The 17219-nt window shown below is 37.0% G+C and overlaps 1 long non-coding RNA gene across 1 annotated transcript in view; it reads right to left on the reverse strand.

Annotated features, from left to right (window-relative positions):
• Positions 1-17219, reverse strand: part of LOC148133404 (uncharacterized) — a 240444-nt gene that overhangs the window by 61974 nt on the left and 161251 nt on the right. The window lies entirely within an intron of this gene.

A 17219-nucleotide genomic window follows, 5' to 3' on the forward strand; every position in this document is an offset into this window, starting at 1 on the left:
GCATAGCATCCCCATAAAGTCTTCGGAAGGAAGCATGAAGTGCTCCAAAATCTCCTGGTAGACGGCTGCGTTGACCCTGGACTTAATGAAGCACAGTGGACCAACACCAGCAGATGACATGGCTCCCCAAATCAACACAGACTGTGGAAACTTCACACTGGACTTCAAGCATCTTGCAGTGTGTGCCTCTCCATTCTTCCTCCAGACTCTGGGTCCTTGGTTTCCAAATGAGATGCAAAAGTTGCTCTCATCAGAAAAGAGGACTTTGGACCACTGAGCAACAGACCAGTTCTGTTTTTCATTAGCCTAGGTAAGACGCTTCTGACGTTGTTTGTTGTTCAGGAGCAGCTTGACAAGAGGAATACGACATTTGAAGCCCATGTCCAGGATCCATCTGTGTGTGGTGGCTCTTGATGCACCGACTCCAGCCTCAGTCCACTCCTTGTGAAAGTCCCCAATACTTTTGAATGGCCTTTTCCTGACAATCCTCTCCAGGCTGCGGTCATCCCTGCTGCTTGTGCACCTTTTTCTTTCACACTTTCCCCTTCCACATAACTTTCTATTAACGTGCTTTGATACAGCACTTTGGGAACATCCAACTCCTTTTGCAATTACCTTTTGAGGCTTTCCCTCCTTATGGAGAGTGTCAATGATGGTTTTCTGCACAACTGTCAGGTCAGCAGTCTTTCCCATGATTGTGACTCCTACTGAACCAGACTGAGAGACCATTTAAAGGCTCAGGAACCCTTTGCAGGTGTTATGGCTTAATTTAGCTGATTAGAGTGGGACACTTTGAGCCTAGAATATTGAACCTTTTCACAATATGCTAATTTTCTGAGATTGTGGATTTGGATTTACATGATCTGTAAACCATAATCATCTCAATTATGACACATCGCGGCTTGAACTATCTTGCTTTGCATGTAATGAGTCTATCTCATATGTTAGGTTCACCTTTTAAGTTGCATTACTGAAATAAATGAACTTTTGCACGATATTCTAATTTTTCGGGTTTCACCTGTAGACTTTGGAAATGGTATATCAGAAGGTACAAATCATCTGTTCAGTAAAGATAGAAGCATAAATATATTGAAAATTAGAGAGCAGAGTAAAAACAAAACCAATCATAAAATATAGCTTGGATTGTTTATTTTAAATGTTTACTAAATATTTTAAAATTTAAAGGCATTGCGGAAATAATGTATTTAGGGTAGTGCTAATGGCCTAGAGGTGGAGCTCTGGCCTCACAATTAGGAGGCTGTGAGTTCGATCCTAGGTAGAGGCAGACATTTCTCTCTCTGGGCACAATGAGAATATATCTGCTGAACAAAAGTCCACCTTGGTGACAGGAAGGGCATCCGGCCAGTAAACACTCTGCTAGTTCCATTCAGTCGCCCAGACTCCACCCCACAAGGGATGATGTGATAGTTAAAACAACATGATGATGATGTGGAAATAATGTATTTAGGAATGTACTTAATTTTTTAAATAATAACTTGATTCTCAATTTAACTATCCTGTCAAAGCTGTCTCTACTAGAACGTAGACTGCTATCCCCATTCTACCTGCCAACCTTTTGTTCGAGAGATTCTCTGTCCCTTTATTGACAACATTTCTCTCTTCGTATTTATGTTATTATGGTGGGAGAGGTTTTTTATTTATTTTTTATTTTTTTGTAAAATTTATAAACCACCTGACTCTACTGCAACTCTGGTCCCTGTTCTATCTATAGAAACAGACAAAACCAATTTCCATCTCATAAATCAGACCTAGGAAAAGAGCCAGATTTGAAGGCTCATCCAAATAAAGTAGGGTGAGGATCTATGGATCTCTTGGGGAACATCATTCCAGAGAATATGTGCTATGGAAGAGAAGCACCAGTCCCTTGGCTTTCCAAGTTGCATTGCTTAATCAATAGAACTCGAGAATGCCAACTTTGCCAAACCATATAGGGTGGGCAGCAAGTAACTTGAGCCTATGCTATGAAGGGCTTTATAGAGGATAACCTATAGCTTGAATTTCATGCCCAATGAAATCTATGCAGCTCCAGGAAAAGATACTTTGTAGGCATTACAAGACATACCCACAATAACCCATGCCTCTCTGCATTTTGGATCAGCTGTACTCCATGTAGCCTACAAAAGCAAATCCATGTAGAATTCATTGCATCAGACCACAGGCAAGATGACTAGAACCTAAGTAGGTACTTTAAGGACCTCCTAGGGCAGATACAGGTACAGTTGGTGATACTTGAATCTGTACTTAATCATGGTGTATTGAGGTATGAAATCTTGCAGCTGCCTCCTATTCCTTAACCCACAAAGTACATATCAGTCCTGAAGGACTGCAACTCAACTTAGGACTAAAGAGGAGCATCTCCGGATCCAAGTGATAGAAATGCTGTCAGCCAACAGGTCTTGTCAGCATTGATCCTGAGCGTGTTCCCCTCCATCCAGACTCCCATGACCTCCAGGCATTCACTAGCTATAGTTTCAATTAAGCACTGTATTCTGTATTCCACCTGATGGACACACTTGATAAATGCTTGCACAGTCTGGCACCTAGGGACAGAAACCCAGGTGTGGCTGGTTCTGACTTTTTTGAAGCAGTATATCACAAAAATAAATGGGTTTCCATAAAATCATAATGGCAAATCGTACACACACCGATATAATTGCCATTAATCATGGGGCTATAACTAAACTCTGATGGCAAATTTCCTTGAACGCAGTTTAATGAGAGAGATGCATGTTATGGATACCATCTATGAGAATATCATCTGGTAGGATGCCAGGTCTTTTCTGTCATGGCTCATGCCCTGTGGAATATCACTCCCTCCTCCAAACCTTAGATTGGCCCTGACACTCTCAGCCTTTAGGAAGACCTGAAAACATGGCTCTTCTGCCATGTCTGGACAGTCTGGTAATGGTGGGGAGCTTTTACAGTGGCTATGTTGAGTTAGTGTAGAGTGAATTAAACATTTCCTGCTTTAAAATAATAATGGGTGGTTTTTATATGTTTAGTATATTGGTTTTTAACTTGTTTTTATTGGGTTATTGTAACCTCTTGTGAGCTGCACTGAGATGCTTAGATGAAATGGGTGGCCATAAACACTGAATAATATTAAAGTAAAATAAATATTTCCTTTCAAACTACCACATTTTTGATACTGTGTTGAGAGTTTTGGAAACATTGTTAGAATTCTCCAGTTCTCATCTGGTCTGTATAACTTTAAAAGATTTAGTTTCTCAGGTACAGTCCTCTTGTGAGATGGCATGTATTTATTTCCTGATACTCATGAAGCATTTTGCTTGTTTGTTTGCTTGTTTGTTGTCTTTTAAATATTAAAACATATTTTACTTATATTATCAATTAAGCACAATCTGCAGATCACTTTAAGACTGATACAGCTGATTCAAAGAAACAAAAACCTTTAGGTATTATCTGAGATATTGGCTCTCTGTATTTTTTCTATCAACTATGACTGGTACAGAAACAGGAAACGAGTTTGCCCCTTTTTTGCCACCACCAAATTAATGCAAATCGATTTTCATGGTGTTGCTATGCTGCATAAATGGTTTTTGTTTAAACCCTATGGGCAGACCCAAAATTTTTCAAGATTGTGTCACTGAAAACTGGATTTTATACTGGTTTTCAATGAAAAATTAAACATTAATTAAAATTAATTAATTAAAATTAGCATAGGCTTGTTAAGATCTAACAGATATAAATAAACACAAAAAAAACCATTAGGAACAAGCTACCAAAATGGCCAGTTCTTCTGGTGATATGATTTTATTCTGATTCCACTTTGCAGCTCTTGAATGAAATAGATATCGTAAAAGTATAGCTTTTCTATTCAAGAGTTAAAGTGTCTTTTCCCCCCCTCCTTCCCAGATTCAAAAACTGGGCCAAAGTTTATAATCCTGTCTGATCTACTGCTTTCCCCAGACCTGTGAATGATGGCCTCAAAACCAATTTTATTATGCCCCCCGTCCTCCAAAAAAACAGACCTAGATACAAAATTGATGGTCAGTTGTACTCTAGTCCTCTGGCATGTGTATTAGAAAACAGGACATTTTCTTCCAAATGTTGGTGCTGTTTTTATATGAACCTTTTAAAAATCTTCTCCATCTGGAGTGATTAATTCAACAGGACAGTGTTTGTATTTGGAAGAACATTTGTTTTCATTGTTCCTGAACTGCTGGGATTTCAACTACATTGCTTTCTTCAGCCGTTGCAGTACATTGCAGATCAGGAGAGGACAATAAATGTGACATTGTAAAGATTCTCAGTCATCTAGGTCATGGTTGTACCAAAGATGCTTTTTCAAAAGGCAACTGGACTTCGTTTTTCCTTGAAGATGTTTTACTTCTTATTCAAGAAGCTTCTTCAGATGGATGAGAAGTGAAACTGAAGAAGCTTCTTGGATGAGAAGCTTCAACGAAAAACAAAGTCCAGTTGCCTTTTGAAAAAGCACCTTTGGGATAAATGTGAGTCCTTACTTCATTGAAATTGAGTCTCAGAGAATTCTATAGCATGTCAGCTCAGCAGTAGTCCCAATAAACATAAAATATTTTTGCACTCAAGACAATATATACTTAGTATTATAGCCAATTATAGTATTTTTGCAATGCAAATCTGAATGAATGTAGAAACTTTCAATGGGAAATTGTTTGACATTTCTGGGTCAAAGTTGCATGAAATGTACAGTATATTGGTTTGCTCTTTTACAGTATTAATATAACAGCAATCTCTTGCTTGGCTAGTCTGGATAATTGTGATGTGTCTTGGAAAATATATTGTCCTAAGGCCATTTACACTTCAGGTAGAGCACATTTCTGGGATGTTTTGTTCATTTAAAGTGTTCTGACTTAAGCACTGAGAAATGAATCTGAATGATACACATTAATAACTAATAGCTTCTTGGCCTAGCCTACATTATGATATTTAGTATCTTATTCAAGACAAGAGAAGTAATCTATTTCTTGATGCAACAAGGATAATAAGAATGATTATAAATGTCATCAAACCTATTTAAGGGCATTCCCTTAAGTTAATGTAGAATATGTGATTCTGTTCTGTAAATGTAGCACTGATTTTATATATGGCAGTACGCAAAGACTATAGTTTCTCATATCCGTGGTTGATACAGACCAGAGTTTGATATATATGTGAAGGTTTTGTTTGTAAATACTCTTTTGACTTTATTATTTTATCTTATTGCAAAATTCCAGATGGTCTTTATTCATTCATGGAATATTTTTAGTAGGTTAGGTCATCCTTATAATGTACTTGTATAGCAAACCTTGCCACCTTCTTCAAAGCAATTTGTGGTGATAGAAGGAGTTACTGTGCTTGCTCTCTGTGTCTTATGCTAGCTTCTACTCTGCATGACCCTTTCAGCTCCTCTGTGGAAGGGCCTTTCATTTGAGCTGCTGAATATTGACACTGCCTACAAACCAATTGTGACTTTCTCCAAGGAGACCTCTATATGAAGCTGGGAGCAGTCCACAGCACAATAAAAATACTTTTCCACGAAGACTATGAAATGAACATGTAGTGTAGACTCACAAGCAGTCCATGGGTGGTATTTGTGTCCAGTGGTGCCTGCCCCCAAGATCATGAATGAGCTACACAAATTGGAGTTGAATTGTTTGATAAAAAGGGCAGATTGTTATAATAGTTAAAGCCAGTAGGATAATTGCAAACTTCCATTCTTGATTTGTATTAGTTTCCATTCTTGATTTGTATTAGTTTCCATTCTTGATTTGTATTAATGCGGGTTATGTCTGTTGGATGTACTTTGCATTTTTCCTCACAGATTTAATACACATTTTATGTAAATTTTTCTATATTAACTTTCTAAATGACCAACAATTCTTTATTCCAAAATGGTTGTATAGCAAAATAAATTAATTTTGTTTTGTTTTTTCAAGTAACTAGTGCATTTTAGTTTGTTTGCATTACTTTGTTCTAGCAGCTCTTTTTTCTGTTTTGTTTCCTCAGTTCTTTTGTATTATCTTTTAACTAAAAAAAGTGATCAAGATAATCAAAATAATATTTTATAAAATAGCTTAAAACATAACTAAGGGAACACTAAATTACATTAGTGAAAGAGAAAACAGCCACCTAACCAGTTTATATGGTTATCTTAGTCCAGGGAAAATAATACATTAGACTTTTTTAATTTAATAGAGTATATTCCAGGGTGTTTTTTTACTCACTGTGAAGGCTTACCAAAGACTACATTATTAAGCTGCATTCTATTTTTGTCATTATGCTTGAAAATTATGACTATAATAAAGTTTCTCCATAGTATCCATTTCATTTTTTGACAAATAAAAAAATCCTAACAATATTTGTCCATGAAAATAATCCAAAAACCACGTAACTCTTTAGCAGGCAACATATTTCAAAAAAGCACTACTACATAAATGGAACAACTGTGAAGGTTGATTTATGTGATACTTTCTATCTATTTTCAACATTATTTTATTTGAGCTTTCTCAGTCCCAAAACAATATGTCTGATCTCGGAAAATTATGAGTGCAACAGAAGGTTGTACATTTTCCTTTCAAATATGCTTGTGAACTGGAATCCAAACAAATCATGCATGATTTATCTTGGATTAGTTGGTGGATCTGTTAATATATACAGTGGTACCTTAGTACTCATCGTTAATTGGTTCCGGGAAGCATGAGTACCAGAAATGATGAATTCCAAACAAATTTTTCCTATAAGGAATAATGTAGTGAGTCATAAGAAAGGAGACACTGACAAGTTCTAGCTTGCGCATCAAATACCAAACAAACAGTGAGTACTGGGACAAAAAATTCACATCAAAATAGGTTGACTACCAAATTCGATGAGTTTCAAAGCAGGTACCACTGTATCACTATTTTACAGAAACTATTGTGTGGAATAATAATCCATTTTCCCATCTTTATGCATCTAATCCTTTGTGCATTTGTGATACTTATTCATATTGCTCTTCAGTTTTCAGCTCTCTAAAGATCTGCTTAATCCAATAATTTTCCCTTTCCAGTGCCTGGAACTGCCTCCTAGAATGCCATTGCTATTGTTCCTGTTTCCTTCAGAACCATTGCTGAGCACTAAATTTTATATTAAACTTTGATATTAACCTCTAATCTTACTATGCTACTATAATTATCAAACTTCAAGCAATTAAAGTAGTATTCTGTTTATCTGTTTCTCATTCAATCTCTGTTGCCTCTTGTATTACTGAGTTCTTGATTTGAAGCCCTGTAGAGCAGGGATTTTATAATTTTAAAAAGTTTTCTCCATTAAAGAGAGCAAATATTTACATATATAACATTTTGAAAGTTCACAGAATCTTTTCCCACTTCTTACAGTTTTGAAAAGAATGTATTTATGTTTGGAGTCTAGTCTAAGACCATAATAAAATCCATATAAACATGTGGCATTATGAAATATAGATATGATGAGTAAAGAAATAAAAATGCCAGTGTTTTTCTTGTGATGTGATCTATTCAGGTACTTGGTGGAGTTTTTTTCCCCATTGTTCTGAATAACCATGGTTCTCATCAAATAGTTAGTCTGTAAAATTAGTTTGTAAAATTCCTATAAAACTATTAATAAATTCTCAGAACCAATTTGGTATAGTGGTTAAGATATCTTAGAAACCCGGGGACTGTGAGTTTTGGTCGCACCTTAGGCACAAACCTAGATGACTGACCTGGGCCAGTCACTATTGCTTAGCCCTAGGAACTAGGCAATGGCAATCCACTTCCAAAAACCTTTCCAAGGAAGTTACAAAGTCTAGGCAACCATTAGGAGTCAGCACTGACTCAAAAGCATGCATAAATAAATAACTAAATAAAACAAAAATAATTTGCATCCTGAAACAAACAATAAATTGGTGTTCTGTAAACTGCTACACTACATGTTCCTACTAAATATAGTTAGTAGTATAATCACAAGCTTTCAATAGCAAAAAATCCAGGTGTATTAACAGTTGCCTTATTTAATTCAGTGATGCAACTCATTTGTTATTGAAGGAGTGAGACTTTTATATAAATTTTCTGGTCAACACTCTGGACAAAATATTCTATGTTAAAGTTAATTTTATCAAGTCTTTTTGTAATTTGATAATAATGCCAATGGATTTCAGCTCTTGTTCCCTTTTTTTTTTGCCAACTACTATGTTAACATTTCATGTTAATTTTATCTGCCACAGTTATAATCAATTGGTGCATTATTCTTGTTATGATTTTAGTGTGGATATATACAATCACAGAAGTAACTGTCAACCATTGATCAGTATCCCAATCCTAATCCATTTGGAGAGGAAAAAAGTGTGTTATGTATAAAAGGAAGATGTAATCAGTTGGTGCATGAAATTAATTGGCAAGCAAAAAAGGATGTCTTCTTTAACAACATCAGTAAAATATATCAAAATATTCAGCTTATTAAAACATCCTCTTATTTGGCATCCAATAACAACAGTCCTCCATGCTTCAGCAAAATATCATAAGGAACTCTTCTCAATCTGCATCTCTTATGGAAATCACAGAAACTAAGAAGTTCATGAAAATATTGGTAGTTTCCCTGTAGGGAATAACAATGACCAATAAACAATTGTTATTTAAAATGAATGAATAGCATAATTTAGAATGGAAATGCATTTTCATCTGCCTTCTAACCTAGTTCTAAGTTGAAGAACTGTATGAGAATCCCAAGAGTGCTATAAGGTCATATGTCAAGGATGTCATCCCAACCCCAAAGTTTTACCATAGCCAACCCCCAGCAGAGAATAACCCACTCTTTCAACAAACCTTCTTCTTGACTCAGCCTAGTTGTGTCCCCGAACAAAGATATGGACTATGGGAAAGAGTTCTCAATTCTAAAGGAGTTCTGCATTCTCCTTTAGGCAGATTCGCCATTCTACTGTTTTCTCAGATTATTAGAAAGTTTCTGACCCCCATGATCAAAGGACATCAAGTTGTGGAAAGTACTACGGGCTGTTCAGAAGTCACAAGAGCCTGTTTGGATCCTGCAAGAATAAGAATTGGGTCAAAACCTTAATCCTATATTGACCAAGATGGGCCCATAATTTAGATTACTATATGGCAAATTTTTAATTTTGATTTGAACATAACAGTCACAGTAGATCACATAATTTTATTTTTAGAAATGATCAGCTACAAATAGATTTTGAGTGGGAAATGGTCTGGTAGCTTTTTTTTTACTTTCCACACCTTGGATAACCAGTGCGTGGAAAGAACTGGGGGAAAAGATTTGTACTGTGTCTAATGTCTGATGAGGACCTGAACTGGTCATTCAAAAGCAGAATTTAGATACTTGAGGTTAAATAAAGTTCCATTATTTCAAGTTTGGTTTCATGTGAATTGCTCTCTTGAGGCCTTATTTTAAGATTTCTTGAGATTGTCAGTGCTTGGATAATGTTGAAATCTAGAAAGCAGGCCCTTACCCAATATTGAAAAAATAAGTGAAATTATAGTAACATCTCATGAGACAAAAAGTCAGTAGCTGTATCAGAACTTAATGAAATAATTATGTGCTGTGGGCTCTGTAGAAAAAAAATATAATGATATTAAGAATATTTATTGTTAAAGTAATAAGGCATACAAATATTTTCTTAAAACCAGTAGCATCTCTCTGGACAACAGGATATTACGGAAGTTTCATGTTGCATAAATTCATTCATTCCTCTGGTATTCAAAAGCTTTACCACAAATTTGTGGAAGCACAGAAAAAAAATACTATACAAAGGTTTTCTAGGACTTATCGACTGATGGTGCCTGTCCCATAAATCTGTATATTTGCTACCTATTACTGGCTATCATTATGAGATTATTATTATAAGTATTATAAGTACTTGATTCATTGATGCAAGTATGAAGGAGTAGCATATTTTAAAAAGCAGAATAAAGTAATCTCCCTATCTTATTGAAAGATATTCCTTATCTAACTGCCATTACTGAAATTGTATACTTTGAGTAACACACACCACTCAAATTGGGAGCCATAGAAGTATAATGGTTAAGATACTAGACCTGAAGTACAAGGACTCTGCTTCAATTCATTCTTCTTGGAGTATGGTGATTTAGATAACATGGGGCATATTACTATCTCTCAACCCAATTTACCTAAGAATTGTTCTTCTGGGATTAAATTAGTGGACTCATATAATTTATTTTGATTTTGCAGAGAGAACGCAGGAAACAAATGCTAATGAAGAAATGAAATTATAGAATTTGTTTTGTAATGTATCCTCACTTGTGCAAAACTTGCTTCTCTAACTAGAGTCAATCTGCAGGAGGAATTCCTCCCAGGAGAAAGTCTCAGTTCTATAAGGTAAGGGGGTGGGGGGTGTTCAGACCAAGAAGAAGTGCTGTTTTTCATATTTTGGAATAGCCAAATTGCCTGAGTGCCAGCTTTCTGGAATTTAATGATTGGCGCACGCATGCATGCAAAGTATATGTATGCGTGCAAAGCACGCCCACCAAGCCACCCCCACTGAACTGGTGGCAACAATATTTGAATCCCACCACTGCATCACCTGACGTATTGTGATATTTTTCCCCTTCAAGGAGCTGGGGTGGGCATGGCCTACACATGACACATCTGTTCTGTAGCCGCCAGTTTGACACCCCTGCCCAGTATAGCATTTCAGACAAGTGGTTATCCAGTCTCTTTTTAAAAACTTCCAATGTTGGAGCTTTTATAACCTCTGGAGGCAAGTTATTCAACTGATTAATTGTTCTGTCAAGAAATTTCTCCTTATTTCTAGGTTGGTTCTCTCCTTGGTTAGTTTCCATCCATTGCTTCTTATCCATCAGGTGCTTTGGAGAATAGGTTGACCCCTTTCTTCCTTGTGATAGCTCCTTAGATATTAGAAAACTTTTATCATGTCTCCCCTAGTCCTTCTTTTCATTAAAGACATACCCAATTCCAGCAACCATCTTTAATCTCTTGTCTCCTAATAATCTTTGTTGCTCTTCTCTGCACTCTTTCTAGAGTCTCAACACTGTTTTTTTTTTATCTTGTTGACCAAAACTGGATGCAGTATTCCAAGCATGGTTTTTTCAAGGCATTGTAAAGTGATATCAATCACTTCACGTGATTTTAATTCTATTCGTCTGTTAATACAGCTAGGACTGCATTGGCTTTTTTTGGCATACAAAATGAAATCACCATCTAGCATTTCTCAACAGCTACTAAAATTTTGCTTTCAGTGTAGTTAGTGATTCCCTTGATGTTTTTCACTCCAACATCAATCATTTTCCTTGTTTGGAGGAATTTTTTGGATAAAGTTTAGTTTTTGATGGAAAATATAGCTATTTCCAAAAATGTCTTAAAATTTATGAATTATATTTTGAAAATTCACCTAGTAGGCAACTTTCATGGTGTTTAATGACTGTGGAGATTACTGCAAGAAGAGGATTTTTCTAGAAGTTCTAACTCAAACTTTTCCAAGCAGGCAATTCCAATTAAAATACATCCTTCAGTATTCTGTGTTTTCCTTAACCATTTTCTCTGATAAGAAAACAAACACAGGGATCTAAATGAGGGACAACCATCCAATCCACCAGCAGCAGTAAAAGTCTATAAACTATATAATCATTTTGCACTAAATCCTCATCTGGAAACACCCCTTTTCTCTGTAACAGAACATAATTCTACACTTACTTATTTAGAAGAGTGACTTTGCTCAAATCAAGTATATTTTGTCATTTTGTTACAGCTATGGTGAAAAGGACTCTCTAGCTGAAAACAGATCTGCTTAAAAACAAAAAGACTCCGAATTCTGCTTTTATTTTTTCAGGGTGTAGACGTTACGGTAAAAGTTAATATACGGTTTCCCAGTTCCCATGTGTATTGTTTTGCTAGCATGTGTTTGGGAAAGAAAAGTGAATGCATGGTTCATGTCATAACCTTGTCATGTTCTGACCCACAGCAGTTCAGGTTGACACCATACAAATGCTTAAAGGAAAGGCCACAGCCAAAATTAATAATAAACATTAACCATAAAATATTACTGTTGACCTTGCCGAGTGGCAGACCTCTAGGAATAACATCCTGCTTCTTAAGAAAATAACATCGCTGACCAACTGAAAAGAGCAGACGGTGTCACCTATCCATGAAGGACATGCTGACCTCGTGCCTCAAGGAGCAACATCCAGATCTAAATGAAAGGGTATGAGGGTGGGTTTCAGGTGACTGATATTTTCTCCAAACATGTCCTTATTTAAACTTCAGCTTCACTTCCTTCCAGGGTCAGGCCTATTCTTGCCACAGTGGACTAAAGTTTGATGTGAGCCCCAACTAATGAGGTATTACACAGGGATTTTGTAGAAATCCATTTATGTAAAAAAAATTCACCCTGTATTTCTGTTTCAGGGACCTTCATACCTTAATTGATTATTTCCAGGTAATTGGTGTAACTACCATCCTTGTCTCCAAAGATAGGGGGTAGTCACAGAAAATTGTTTTGGTTTTTGAAAATCTACCTTTAAGAAGAATGAGGTAGTCATTTCAGTCAGTTAGTTGGAAAACTGAATTAGGGTGTACTACATATCTGCCATGTGTACTCTAAATTGACTTCATCCATTCAGATGCATTGAAAGATGCTATCTCATTGTCAATGTCGCATAAGAGTCAATTTCACACTCAGGCAGACAGGTAAACCTTGTTCTTCCACTGTCAGAGTTTGAAACCACTAGCAGTGAGGTATATAATATTAAGAGATCAAAACACACATAATAGAGCATGAAAACCAACATTACAAAATGAAACCATAATATTGAAAGATAGCATCATAAAAATGAGATAATGGGTATGTCGCACCTTATGAATAAGCCATGTCATACAAGTAGGATAAAACACTTGTGTAGATTGCCCTGTTCTCATACATTTGTGATCTGATTTCTGGTTTCTGTGATCTAGCAATACTATATACTGCAATGAACTTCTAAAGAGCTGGAGTTATTGAGGTTTATAGAACTCACAATATTTTAATCTTTCTCATCATAGCATTCATTTGCTAGAAGTTCAATAGAAATTATGTGCCATAGATCAATTGTAAAAATAACACTCTAGAAATATCAATTTGTTTTAATTTTTTTAAAAAAAGAAACCAGCAGCTGAAAGAACAGAATCAATGCATTTTTTAATTCCTGCTTCTTTTGATTAATAACAGCTATAGTTTCCAATAGCTTTAAGGCAACATGAAAGGTTTACAAGAAGCTGTGCTACAGATGCTTAAAATATTATGATAAGCAACACAATGAGACTTCATTATATGAAGCAAATTTATGATTGCCTGAACAAGAACTCATGTTGCATGGAAACATCAATGGGGTTCTAATTAAGACCTTTTTACAAAGGAGATTGATGACTTGACACTTTTGATGCCACCTCACTTGTCAACATTTAGAAATCTCTCCTTAAAAGCACCAAAATGTAGAAATCAAAGAGTCAATAAATTTTAAACCAATCTTATTGTCTGCAACCTAAAGTGTGATTAAGATCAAAGAGGAAGAAACATCTGGCATCTGCTCCACTGCAGAAAATTAGATGCAATCATCTACTGTTGCCATCTTGCAATCCAATTGCCAAGTTTCTCCATCATAGAGACAGATGGCGACAGATGGATTCTTTAGCAGCTTTAGTTCTGTAACCTTTCCCTACATCTCAACTGAAAATGAATCATTAAAACTTGAAGACAGATATTTAATCTTTTCTTTGGATTTTTGAAGGGCCTTTGAAATCTTTTCAATCCCAATAGGTATTTCGATTGCTATAGAAATGAATGTGGAGGACTGCACTTTGTAAGTAGTTAAGGCTATTTTTACCCTGCCTGGACAAATCTCTGCAGTTTTCTTTGCAAGAGTTTTCAGAAGTGGTTTGCCATTGCTTCCTTCCTAAGGTTTGCTCAAGTCACCAAGCTAGCTTTATGCCTAAGGTCTTCCAGTTCCTAGTCTTGCCCCAAACTGGCTAATTGAGAATATATTCTGATTAACATTGGATTGGGAGTAAAGCTTATTGAACACCATAGGGACTTATTTCCAAATATTATGCACTGGATTGCATTATAAATATCAGAATCTCATTAGCCTACTGCAGTGGTGGCTAACCTTTTTGGACTCCTGTGCCAAAAATTGTGCAAGTGCTTGCACGCTCATGCTCATGTGTCAGCACCCAGAAGGCAATGCGCACCCCCCACACCCCCTACACATGCACGCGCTATGTTTTTCCCGAAAAAAACGGAAGTGACGAAATGGGGCTAGATTTCGGCCTACAAAGCTTGTAGAAGCCTGAAGAAGCCTTCCTCAAGCCTTTGGAAGGCCGAAAAAGGCCTCAAACCGGCCGAAAATCAGCTGTGAGGTACGCACATGTGCAGTGAGGTAAGTTTGCCTGCAGCTCGCGCACCGGCACAAATGGCTCTGCATGCCACCTCTGGCACGCGTGCCATAGGTTCGCCATCACAGGCCTACTCCATCTTTTGTTGTTGTTTTGAAAACCTCTTTTACAATCTTGGAATCTTTGTATACCCTGTTCTGTGAACCCGATAAACCTCTGAGTTACATGTCAGAAAAACACTTAAATTGTGTAGAGAGCACTTGAATTAACATATTCAAACAACATTAGGTAAGAACCTTTAACTTATTTTGCAAAAGAGGTCCTTCAAGAAGAACAGCTGAAGACACTATTGTGAAAAAGAAAGTCTCTGCTAAGATCTTTACAGAACAGACCTATCAGATAGTGACCACACTGAATACAACTTGGATCATAAAACTGAATCTCCTGGAAAAAATCAATGAGGTTCCTCTGTTCTCATAATGGTCAGTTTTGATCCAGTTGCTATGTTTGTCATAGCTCAGCTGAGGTAATTTATTTATTAGCACCTATCAAAATGATGGTCAGATTTGAGACTGTAGAGAAGGACAGATATAGCCTTGAAAAGATATACAAGTCTGTTAGGAAAAATGAACTTTCCTTGGAAAAACAGGAGAATGCAAGGAAGAAATTCAGGATAGCCCTGCTTTGACTGTCTATAAGAAAGAAGGAAAGAGAAATGTCATCAGGTTGTTCCTTTATTCTGTTATTATAACCATCATCAATAAAAATGTTATTTTCATCCAGTATTCCTCATGGTCTCTGTTCTCTAACCCGGTCCACCTCAAAGGCCTGACAGTGACAAAGCTTGTGACTACATTCAGATGACAAGTTAAACCTGCTTAGTTTTAACTTTATTGCATAAATCCCATTTCATTCGTGTCTCACTGTATTGTGCAAAATCATAAAACAAAGTTTCCAGGTTAAACTTATAATCAACATCTAACCAAAATGAGAAAGTTCCATAAACAATAATCAGAAACTGTGGTTGAGCATTTTAAAAAAAAACTAAAACTAGCCAAAATTCTTCCGATTATGGTGCTAATTCCATTTGTTGCCGATTCCTTTGTGATGTGAGTCAGCAATATACTTGTGAATGCTTTTATAAAAAATATTTAAAATAACTGAAATCTGAGAGAGCCAAGACTTGTAGTCCTTTTTTTTATATGAGATCTTGGCCTTTAAATTTTTTAACTTAAAACAATTTACTTTATTGATTAATAAACACGCTGGAATCATTTAAATTTTTTTCACCTACATGAATAGCTGCTATAGGAAATGCTTATATCTTTGTCTTTAAGGACGGAATTTGTAGTTGCATTATGAGTGGTGAAAATAATCAAACTCTTCTAAACCTCTTTACTCATGGATGAATGGTTGCGGGTGCAAAATACTCTGAAATATCTATCACTCTGTAGTCTAGCGTGTTGTACAAATCCAAGATGGTGCAGGCAACCATGGCAACTGAAGCTCCACCCTTATAGTGTGATGCAAGCTAAGAAGGGGTGAGGCTTCAAGCCAATGGTCATGCTTTCTATTAGGCCAGGGGTCCCCAACCACCGGGCCCCGGACCGGTACCAGTCCGTGGATCATTTTGTACCAGGCCACAAAGAATGAAAGTAGGGCCTACTTTGCTTGGGCGCCGCCATCTTGTTTCGACGGCGCTTGAGAAAGTGCTTCTGGGTGAGCTTGTCGGTCGTTGGTTGGAAAGCGGCGTTTGGGTGCTGAAGGAATCCTCGTGCCTTAGTTTTGTCGAAGGGGGGGGCGGTTTCGAACGAAGAGCCGTCCCGATGGCGGTGGAGTCTCATGTTACTCAGGAGGAGATTAAGAAAGAGCCCAAAAAGCCCGTCGACCGCGAGAAGGTACAAAGGAGGAGTTGAAGGTGGTGGGGAGAAGCGGGGGATGGCTGGCTGGCTGGCTGGTCGCTCGGCTCGCCTTGCCTTGGTCGTGCGTGCTGATGCTGGTACCGGTCCGTGGATCATTTTGTACCGGTCCGCAAAGAATGAATAATCGTGAAACTGGTCCCTGGTACAAAAAAGGTTGGGGACCACTGTATTAGGCTATCCACAGCCTTATAAACATCCCTGACTGAAACATATTGAATTGCTATTTATAGAAGCTGTTTTGCACTCAGGCTATTTATTTATAAAGTAGACCACTACTATCTAGCCTCACTAGCCCATTGCTTCAGGTTTCCCCTAGAAGTGTTGCCCCCAATTATTACTTAACCCTCATAGTTTGAGATGTTAGTTACAACGTCTGAGATCTGCTTGCAAAAACATGTTCTTGAGTTGGAACAGTTTCCTCTCTTGAAGACTTTGCTGCTCCATCATACTGTGTTTTGAGTGCAATAACACTGTATATTAATACGTCTATAAAAATAAGCAATGTGTGTGTGAACCATCCTTCATGCTTTGACAGGAAAAGGGTTTGGTTATCCTTTATGCAATGAAATGAAAGTGATGCAGGTTAGGTAGCACTTGGACCCCATCACCACCACTGCATAATGTGGCCACCTTCTTCCATCACTGAAACGTTGCACTGCTATGTCAAAGATCTCTGTGCATGTACTTATACATTATTTATTTATTTAAAGCTGGCCTTTAGCATGTCAGCAGTGAGAGGCAGGGCTCTGAACATGTTGCAGGAGAAAGCACTGGAAACTTCTTTTTATTTTCATCTTGTATAAGTATCTTCTAATAGAATTGTAGGCACAATACCTACTGACTGCATCTGTTTGCCATTTTGCTCCTTGGTCCTGCACCATTAACATTTGACTTATAACTTAAGAAACAAATAAAAGTGTTAAAATC

The sequence above is a fragment of the Notechis scutatus genome, chromosome 1 (assembly GCF_049901735.1).
Source record: "Notechis scutatus isolate UNSWTSFEM ecotype Mainland chromosome 1, rNotScu1.2, whole genome shotgun sequence".
Classification (NCBI taxonomy): domain Eukaryota; kingdom Metazoa; phylum Chordata; class Lepidosauria; order Squamata; family Elapidae; genus Notechis; species Notechis scutatus.